Genomic DNA, 10,216 nt, shown 5'->3' on the forward strand with positions numbered 1-10,216 from the left:
ATAGTCTCTAACCTGGTTCCTCTTGATTCTCAACTTAGCAGAAGCTTTGCAGAGGGGCAGGCAGGATGCAATGTGATGTGCAGCCGTGCCACAATGTCACACTGGCTATGCAGGTCAATTGCATACAGGCATTTAGAGCCCGTTTCTGGTAAACTCAAGGTGGTGGAGTTTCCAGGCAGTTTCCAGGATGCAATGAGGCAGCAGCAGCAGCAGCAGCACACTGTGCTACCTGCTCATCCCTTTTCATCTATAATGTCCAAGAAGAATAATGTTGTTGAAAGGAACGTCATGGTGCACTCCAAATTCCCTTCCCTCCCTCTGCCAGTGAAGGTTTGAATAGGAAAATATGAAGGCGCAAAATTTGCTTTCCTCTCCTCCCGTGGGCTTGAAGGGGAAACAGCAAAAGGCCTTTTCCTGCCACTCCCACGTGGGTACTCACTCATGGGAATGCCTATGCTGGAACCTGGGATTGGGGGGATTGATTGCACCCAGTATATGTTGGCACTGGACACATTGTCTAGGAAAAAGACTTTAAATAGAGTAACCAGAAATCACACGCAAGTCCATGGTTTAGTTGGGGCAATTAACAAGGCAGGAATTATAAAACATGCAGCTATTTTATTTCAAAAAAAAAGCCCTGTCCACAAACTATATACAAATTAGCTATTTTGGGGGTCTAGTTTGTTCAGCAAAATCTTCACAAGGATGCTTATGAGCAATTCATTAATTTAGGAGAATCAGAAAATTGGAAACGTTTAGCCACAAAATGGCTTTGCTCCACTTACAAATAGAAAGCAGCCTGGAACATCTGTGCTACTCACAGCAGTGAAATAGGAATTTCAAGATAGTCCCTGGATCCTTTGTGGCAGTGTTGGAACTGCTCAGTATCTTTATAACCATTGAGAGACTTCTAGATCTTCCCAGGCCCTAGCAGGAAAGAGGGAAACGATCTCTGACCTGATCCTGGCTCCTCTTGGCACAGAGATTTGCAGAGGTACAGGCAGGATCTCTTGCAGATGTGCAGAGAGTATGTCAGTAGCACTTCTCACCATATTGTGAGGCACTTAATGCTTTCTCCTGGTAAACTTGAGGCACTTAAATTTGCAGGTAGTTCAAGCCAAAAACATCAGGGCTAAGCTGATCTGAAGCACAAAGCAGAGCCGGAAAATATGTCCAAGCCAAGAGCAGGGAGGCAGAGCACGTTGTCTGAGCAGAACAGCACCAGTGAGGCAGACACAGCACAACTGCTTGCTGCTTAGCTCAATTTATATTATTTGCCCAAGTGTAACTCATTTGGCTACAGAGATTCACCATTAAAAATAGCATTTGCAAAACTGACCCTATTAGGTGAAACCAGGGATTCCTTACCCTTATATGGGCAAGACAGTAACAAGTACTTAAACAACTCTGGGCACCTGTTTAGCATTTTGGCAGAAGACATAATAGCCTAAGCCTTTATTTTCCTCCCACTCTTGCTTCTCTCAGCAGCAGAAGGGTGGGGCAAGCCAAGACATCTAATAGGCCTATTAGCCTTCCACAACAGTCCATTAGGTACATGAGGTGCATTTTGATCCATTCAAGATGTTTCCCTGCAGCACATGGACCCAGCTTCTCCTTGAACTGGCATACCCTGGCTTCCTACTCCCTACCGCAAGCTGGAACGACCCTGCCTCTGCCACAAGCTGCCACTATTGGCAGGAACATGGCAGCAGTGCAGCTGTCCCTGCACTGCTAAGGCAGTGCTGCTCCATGAGAGCTGCCTTGTGGAAGCTGTGTCTGCAGACACTTTGCCTTTGGCGAGTTCCATTCCCACTGGACTTATACTGCATGGTTCCACAATTGGATTATAACTTGCAGTTTCCAGAGGCTGACACAAAAGAGATCCAGGGACTGTCTCCAAATTCCTACTCCACCCTTGTGAGTAAATCCACTGCTTTCTTGGCCTTTCTCTAGAGATCTGCTCTGCCTCTGATTTTTAAGTGGGATAAAGCTATCTTGTGGCTTAGCCTTTTCCATTTTCTGACTTTCCTAAATCATCAAAAATTGCCCATAGGAATCCTTGTGAAAATTCCCAACCAAATTAGAACCTGTAAATAAAACGTATCTAATTTTGTAAACAGTTTGGGGGCAGAATAAAAATAACTTTTTTATATATAATTCCTGCCCTATCAAATTGTTATTACTCAAATCAGGGAAATATCTTTTCCTTTGTTATTGTACAAAACACAACCTTAATGGGTCTGCTTGCAGGACGAAAACCTCAGAAAATTAAAAAGTTGAGAATGGTCATATATTCTGCTCGACTTCACAAGTGACACAGTAGTAACAGCCCATGGGAAGAAAGCTAACAGATCTAGATGTGTCTTAGAGGGAAATCAGTTTTGGTTTATAGGAAAAAAAGAATTAAATATTTGGCTCGGTAGCTATCTTCAGATAAGGAAGATAGACTATACCAAGTAATGTGACATGAAAAAAATAGTACATTTTCACTTGGATGACACTTGAAATGAAAATAATCCTAGTTTCAGGTGAAGTTCACAGATCCTGACAGAAGAATTTTTATGCTTGCAAATTTAGCGCAGTTTACTTGTACCACCTGGGATTTCATGGTTGTTAATGATTTCTAAGTTGCTTTTCAGTGCAGTGCATAGCAGTATTTATATTTAAACATCAACTATAGATTTTAACTATGGCAATTCTCCCTGTGTATCAATTGACAATTACTAAAACGGATCAAACCACTAGAACTGAACTTAGCCTTTGAAATGACAGAATTGAGGAGAATCATAAGAACAACTCAAATACCTGAATAGGGAATGAGAGTATTGATACAGGATGTTGTAATTCTGGTAAAGAATTTTAAATATTGCTATTCAGCATCAAATTGTAAAATAATATTTTTAGATGAGGTGAAAAATCATAGAATTGTAAAGCTTAAAGAACAGATAATGTAATTCTAACAAGATACAGGTGAGCTACTTAAATTATCATATTCCACTTAACTCAGTGATCATCATCATTTTGCAGTTCTGTCACAGCTAGCGATGAAGATCAATTTAGAAAATCATTGCCTCCATCTAGTGGTGACATTCTGGAATCTTTCACTTGGGAACTGTATCCCAAACTTTGTAATTTGGTATGCTTCAAGAAATAACAACAGGTTGCTGGCAATCCGCTTGATTCATACGTGAAAAACTTTCAGACTTTTTACAGTAAATCAGTTTCTAAACCTATACCTCACTGTGTAAATTTTAATCTTAGGGAAAACAGTTGGTGCTAATGCCCACACCTCTTCCAGGAATCGTGCTTAAAATTTCTTGCCAAAAAAGCCAACATCGTTTTTCACACGCTACAGCTTAGGAAGCTGAGACAGGTGAAAATGAGACCATTTTTGGCTAGTTCCATAATGTGGAAAAGAACCTCAGCCTCCCCAGCCACATGGCTCAGGGCTGCCCTGCAGAGAAACAGGATGAGGGAGGCAAAGTCCTTCTCCTTGGATGTCTTCAGAGTAAACCAAGACAAGACTGGTACTCTGTAATAGCATAAGAAATTAAATGGCACTTTTTCATTTTATAACTTAGCAGAGGATGCCATCTCACTGCAGCCACCACCTTAACTGTTTCCACTGACCATGTTTGAAGCCTGCTGAGATGATATAAAGACTCAGACTTTAGACCATGATCCTTTTGCTCAGTTCCCACAAATGTACAATTGAAGCAAGGTGGCAGCATGGCATGGAGGAATTTACACTGCCACTCTCCAGTGATCCACCTGTTCCCACAGGAAAAAACCCATGTCAAATCCTCAGGGCAATAACTCATTTATTTCAAAAGCACTTCATCCAGGTGGAGTAATTTTGGCTATTTCTGTTTATATAACAACAAAAATGTAAGTCTGCTTGTGAAGTTTGAGACACTTGGAAAGCAGTGTGTACCAGGCTGCTGCATGTTTATCCAGGGAAAAGGAAGATTAAGTCCATAGTGATCAGACTCAAAAGAACTAGAGACACGATGAAGGTCTGGGGCTTCAGGGAAGTGTGGACATCAAACAAGGCTATTTGTACAACAACACTATTCAAGCAATATAGTGGAACTTGGGAAGGAGGCTCAATATTTATTTTCTGATTTTCCATGGCAGGGCAATAAAAATGTCCCAACTATTGTTCTGTTCTATGTAAAGTAAAATACATAACATTTCCCAATTAATAATGTGGAAAGTTTTCAAGGAACCATGAACTGATCCACATCTATGAAAAAAATATCAGTTACTAATACAAATAAACATGATTCCACAAGCAGGGCGATTTGGGTTCAACTCTAGCTTGATCTCTCCCTTTGTCACTATCTTGTCAGACATAGTCTGTACAGCCATAGGACAGTGAGTGAAGGATCAGCACTATAGCGAGGTATGCTTTCAGAACTAACATTTTAATGTTGAAAGCATTCACTGCTGAAATTACCCAAAGAATATTTTGAGTGAGTAAACTTGGCAAACTGCTCTCCTAAAAGCAGTATAAATAATGTGCACTGATAGTGAAGCTCACTTACCCTCTGATGGCTTTAATCAACCGCAGTTGATTCGCAGACTTTGTACAGCTAAGCCCTCTCCCACTCAAGCCTATCTTCCTTTGACAAAAATATTAATGAAAAATCACTGAACTGAAGGAATTCTTTGCTGCTAGAAAAATTTCTCCCAAGCCATTACATGTGTTCGGTTTGCTGCTTCCAGGACAAAGTAGTATTATATGTCTTGTCCTTGTCAATGTCGGTGGATGACTAGATTACCTTTAAATAACTCTCTAGACAGTTGAGAGTAACTGAGCAGCTAAACTGTTTTTAAAAAATGCTGGAATTTCATAGGATACTTATCTCTCAGAGATTACTGTAGAATCATAGAATTGTCAGGGCTGGAAGAGACTTCAAGGATCATCTAGTTCAAAATCCCCTGCTATGGGCAAGGACACCTCACCCTAGATCAGGTGACTCAGAGCCCCATGCAGCCTGGCCTTAAAAAAATCCAGAGATGGGCCTCTACCACCTCCCTGGGCAACCTGTTCCAATGTCTCACCAGCTTCATGGTGCAGAACTTCTTCCTAGCATTCAATCTGAATCTACACATTTCTTGTTTTGTGCCATTCCCCCTAGTCTCTGGACACACTCCAGCATGTCCACATCTTTCTTGTAATAGGGGTTTTCAGAACTGGATGCAGTACTCAAGGTCAGGGTCTCACCAGAGTGGAGTAGAGGGAGTGAACAAAATGAACATCAAAACAAACAAAAGAGGACAATGTTCTTTTCCAGTTTTCAAGTGACTGAGATCACCTCAGGTCTTCATACATGAGCTAACTGCAGCCTAGCAAGAGATCAGTCATTTAGGATATATGACATCCTCTACAGTATTTCAGAATTTAATGTGACTAGTTTGATATGAATAAAAGCTCACTTATCTTATGCCTGCTCATAAATAAGATGTAGATCAACACAATAAATGCAGAACTTGAAATAAATACAGTCCTATATATTGCATGGTAGGTGATGCAGCAAGCAGAGTTGTAAGAAACAGCTTTATTAATCTATTAAAAGAATCAGTGTCAGGTACTGGCACATTTCTATTTGTCATTTAAATTATAAACCCAGAGCGTTCCCCAGTGCACAGTTCTAATACTCTAGTCTTAGAGGTGAATATTAGAAACTTCTTCTGACACTCCTACCTTAGAGAAAGGAAAAACTGCCTCCACATAAGAAGAGACTATTTAATAGGGACAATTTTCCATGCTTCTAGTTTAAAAAGTATCAATTTTACAATAAAAATCTTTATTTGTAACTATTTGCATATTTGAAAAGAATAAAGGCTGTACTTCCTTGATAGTGATCCAACAAAAGAATGTATTCAAGGAACTAAATTATCTCCTGCTATTTTTAGCCTTTTGTCTAGCCAATTTTCAGATCTTGGGCAATTAGCAGAGCCAGAGAAGTTTGCTGATTTCAGGTGCAGAATACATGGCAATCACTAAAACAATCAAGATTTTTTAGTGGCTGTTTTATCGGAACATTTTTCCAACTACTTATATTCCTTAGAGCTACTTTCTGTACAAAATAAAGATGCAACATCCTTTTGTAATCTTTTATAAGTCACCAAAAGTATTTCTCTTTATAGAAACAAATTCAGAGGGCTGAAGAAGCTACGTATGACCACTTCTTATATACACCCCTGTCTTTTAAAGAACAGGATATGTCTTACCCTTAGGAAAGATATTGTGAGTGGCTGTTTGCTTCTTAATCAAATACTTCATAAAGTGTCACCAGCATCATCCACAATTTGCTGTTAATGACTCTATGAAATGCTTTCTGCAAGGCAATTATTAACTGACATTTAAATATAACTTTGAAACATAAACCAAAACATTCAAACATCTAAGCAAACCAGCACATTTATGCCTACAAGCAACGGGTTTTTCATCTGGATGAGAGATGGTAAGAGGAAGTTTTTTTATGCCTCCTATTTACAGGATAAAAAAGGGGGGATGTAAAATTTCTACATGAACCTAAATATTTCAACAAACAAGCAAGAAAAAAATCCATAGATACGTAAACTATATGTGGTCTTCATATATAGAAAGGTAATTTAAAGTGTTTTCTCAGCTTCAGGAAGTGTAACAGATGAATGTGTGTAATCACCTTCACCTTGATAACAAGGTTGTTCCCCCCAGGGTTTATCTACCCAATGCAATTGCCTTGCCCTGGCAGAGCACTGATTGTGTAGCACAGTGTTCAGATATATCAAAAGAGAAGAACCATTTAAACTTTTAGCTTGGGAAGGAAAAATTATAAGCAATTTAGCTTATGTCTTGTCTGAAAGGCCAAAGAATGGAAGAGAGCAGTACTGCATTTATATAGACACATTAAGCTCCTGACCCAGAATGAACACAGCAATGCAGGCAGCAGATGAACTCTGTGGGGTGAAGCCACACTGTCTCACAGCAGGAAAAATATCACCCCTAACTACTGCTGCTCACATACCTGCTTATTATCTGAGCAACCTGGTACCAGGAGACCTGAAATTGCTGTTTTGTGAGGAAATTCCTGCTGCTATGAGGTGGTATGTTTGAGTTCAAAAGACACCAAGAACAGTCAGAAGTGATTTCAGATCAAAACATTCAAACAAGGACCGTGAAAGAGAATAGGGGAGAACTAGGACAAAAATAAAACAAAACAAAACAAACCCAGCTTGTGTTTTGTGGTAAAAAGAGATCATTATTTTTAAAAACATAATTTTTTAAAAACTATAAGGTGGCCACCTTCTCCTAAAACAAATTAACAAATAAGGACTTGATTGGTTAATATTTTAATGTTATTAATATATAACCATGCAAATGTAGCATAAAATGATGCCATGATGGTTTGGTCCCGAACACTTAACAAGCTATGCCATGACTGAGCATCTCCATGTGTGCCTTTGAGTTCTAGACAGCCTACCATAGTAAGAAGTTTAGAGGAGGATGCTATTGGTTTGGGGTTGTTGTTTGGAGTTTGTCTTTTTTGGGGTGGGGAGAGTTGATGTTGTTGCTTTAATTTCACATAAATATAGAAAAACAAACATAAACCCCAGTAGAAGACACAGATGCATTCAAATATTAATTCTTCCTTTGCAGCTTTTCTTCTCTTCCAAGTGGCACTTTCTGAATGACCGATAACGACTGAAAGAGATGGAAAATATTGAGTTGTTTTCTGACTGGTAATTATTTATTCATTTATGTATTTATTAATCTAACAGAGCACCTCATCTGACCCCAAATGGAATATTCTCCATTTGGAAAATATTAGCATTATATAAGCAGTATATACTACAAAAGGTGGAGCTAGTATAACAATAACATCCTCCCTTTGTTCAGTAGTCTGTTACTTAGGGTACCTATGCAGAATGTGGCAGACTAGGGTTTTCAGCAAAGACAACATTAAAGCTCATTATATGCATTAGCAGTGCAATGCTTTTTTATATGCATTACAACAGCCAGCAGGCCAGAAAGAGTGCAGACAAGAATGATACTCTGCACTTCTTGAAAATGTAAATTCAAATCTATGTAGGATGGAGGAATCTGTTCTGGATTTTTCTTATAGCAGATAGGTGCTCCATTACTGGATAAAATGGGACATCCAGCATGCTGAGGCACATTGAGGAAAAAACAATGTAATCTGTAAAAAACCACCTTTTTCTTCTTCTTTTTTTTTTAATAATATATAAATTAATAATTACCTATAATCATTTATCTCTACCTTTTCCCTGTTCAACACCCGGAGATAAACTTCTTTTTCAGAAGTACACACTGTAAGTACACTCAACCAGCAGGTCATGGGAAGTTCTTCTCCCTCTCTACTCTGCCCTAGTGAGGCCATATATGGAGTATTGTGCCCAGTTCTGGGCTTGGCAGTTCAAAAAAGGCAGGGAAATAATGGTGAGAGTCCAATGGAGGGCTAGAAAGACTGTGATAACTGACTGTTCAGAGTCCAGCTGACATGTATTGGTGTCGTGGTAGGCCTGAATAGGCAAAAACAGGCTCATACATGTCCTGGCTTGCCCAGATATGATTTTCTGCTCTCCCTCCTTCTGCTATGCAGAGAAGCAACCATGGGAAAGAGGATAAAGAAGCTGGAGCCACTGAATCTAAGGACCCTGGCTTGCCGAGACTTGTTTTGCTCCTGTTTGCATCCTGTGGTAAACAAGGTACATAGACTTGGGTAAAGCAAGCCTATGGCTTCACCTCATACGGTCAAGCTCAGCTAACTGCCATTCTGATTGGCTATTCTGTGTTCAAAGGCACATTAGTCTCGGGTTGCATTGAAATGAGCAGGTAACACAACATGCTCTGCCACTGTATTTATGCTTGCTGCTGCCATTGCTCACTGCCTTACTGCATCCTGAATTGCCTGAAAACTGCCTGCCTCAAGCTTACCAGGAACAGGCTCTAAACACCTCCACGTGATAGGCCTGCATAGCCAGCGCGGTGCTGTGCTGAGACTGCACTGCGCATCGCAAGACATCCTGCCTACACCTGCAAGTCTCCTGACAAGAGAAGAAGTCCTGGAGGTACACAGATCGTCCAGAGAGGTCAGGGTAAGGCCACAGATCATCTGCCTCTTCTCAGCACCCTGTGAAGTCTGGGAAGAATCAGAAGTTTCAGTGGCTGCCAGGACACCAGTAGAAATGGCTGAAAGCATTTTGGGTACTGTCTGAAGCCACAGCGATCCCTGTGAGTTGAGAAATAAGATTTTGTGAGTAAATACTTAAAGGCTCCTGTAGTTCACTTAGCCTTCTGCCATAACCAGGAGCTCCTTAGGTTCATCGAGTGGACAAGTGGTACAACTGACCACAGGCAGTGCGCTGACCACAGGAACCTTCTCCTCCAGTTCAACTGAGTTCAATTAATGCAGTATTATTGCTAGTTATTTGTTCTAGAGCCTATGTTAATATTTGTATAATGTCTCCATGACTGTTGCAGAGAGCCTATTATTAAAATTAGTGGTCAGGGGATTCAAGACTCTTGAATATTGAAAACAAACAGGGGTTTGTTTTTTTTTTTAAACACCATCTCACATTAATTAATTGCCCCTCCATTACAGTCGGTGATGAACTGTCCCAAGTTTGGCTGACCACAAGGCAAGAGGAAGGGGTGACAGATGGTTTAAGGTTATGCTGAGACTGTACCTGAAGCTAGGAGCGCACTGAGATTTCTAACCCTGGAACACTACTCTGAAAACATATCCTCGAAGATTGTGTTTGTCTTGAAAAGGCAGCAAAGTTCCCCCAAGCTGGTGCCCTGAGATGGAACTCTCGTTGTAGAATCATCACAGTGTCGAGCCCCACAGCTGACCAGTGTTAATACGTTTTATTTGCACGGACTGACGGTACAGTCTGTGGAGCCCCCGCAACTCGTCTGGGAAGGGGTTGCTGCTGAAGACAGGACAGGCTGCTGACGCGTTACCAACGGCTACAGCCGCTTGCAGGACTCAACCTTGTGCCCGCCGGCGGCGCCCCTCTCCACGCCGTCCCGTAAACCGACCGCGCTACCCGACTCGAAACCAGCCCCGGCACGGCGGGACCCGCCGGTCACGCACCGACCTCCGGGATCGCACGTCCCCGCCAGCTGAGCCTGCGTGCTAGGCAAAGGCAGCCGAGCGCCGATGCAACCAGAGGTGGGCGGGGCGGGGGACTGGCTCCC

General features: G+C 41.2%; 1 long non-coding RNA gene across 1 annotated transcript; it reads right to left on the reverse strand.

Annotated features, from left to right (window-relative positions):
• Positions 1 to 598: 598 nt before the first annotated feature.
• LOC135180815 (uncharacterized) lies at positions 599 to 1,225 on the reverse strand. Its single transcript, XR_010304568.1, has 2 exons — positions 1,050 to 1,225; positions 599 to 927 (listed from the first exon to the last, which is right to left on the reverse strand). It is a non-coding gene; the product is annotated as an uncharacterized LOC135180815 (long non-coding RNA).
• Positions 1,226 to 10,216: the final 8,991 nt, after the last annotated feature.

Source organism: Pogoniulus pusillus, chromosome 1 (assembly GCF_015220805.1).
Source record: "Pogoniulus pusillus isolate bPogPus1 chromosome 1, bPogPus1.pri, whole genome shotgun sequence".
NCBI classification, from domain to species: domain Eukaryota; kingdom Metazoa; phylum Chordata; class Aves; order Piciformes; family Lybiidae; genus Pogoniulus; species Pogoniulus pusillus.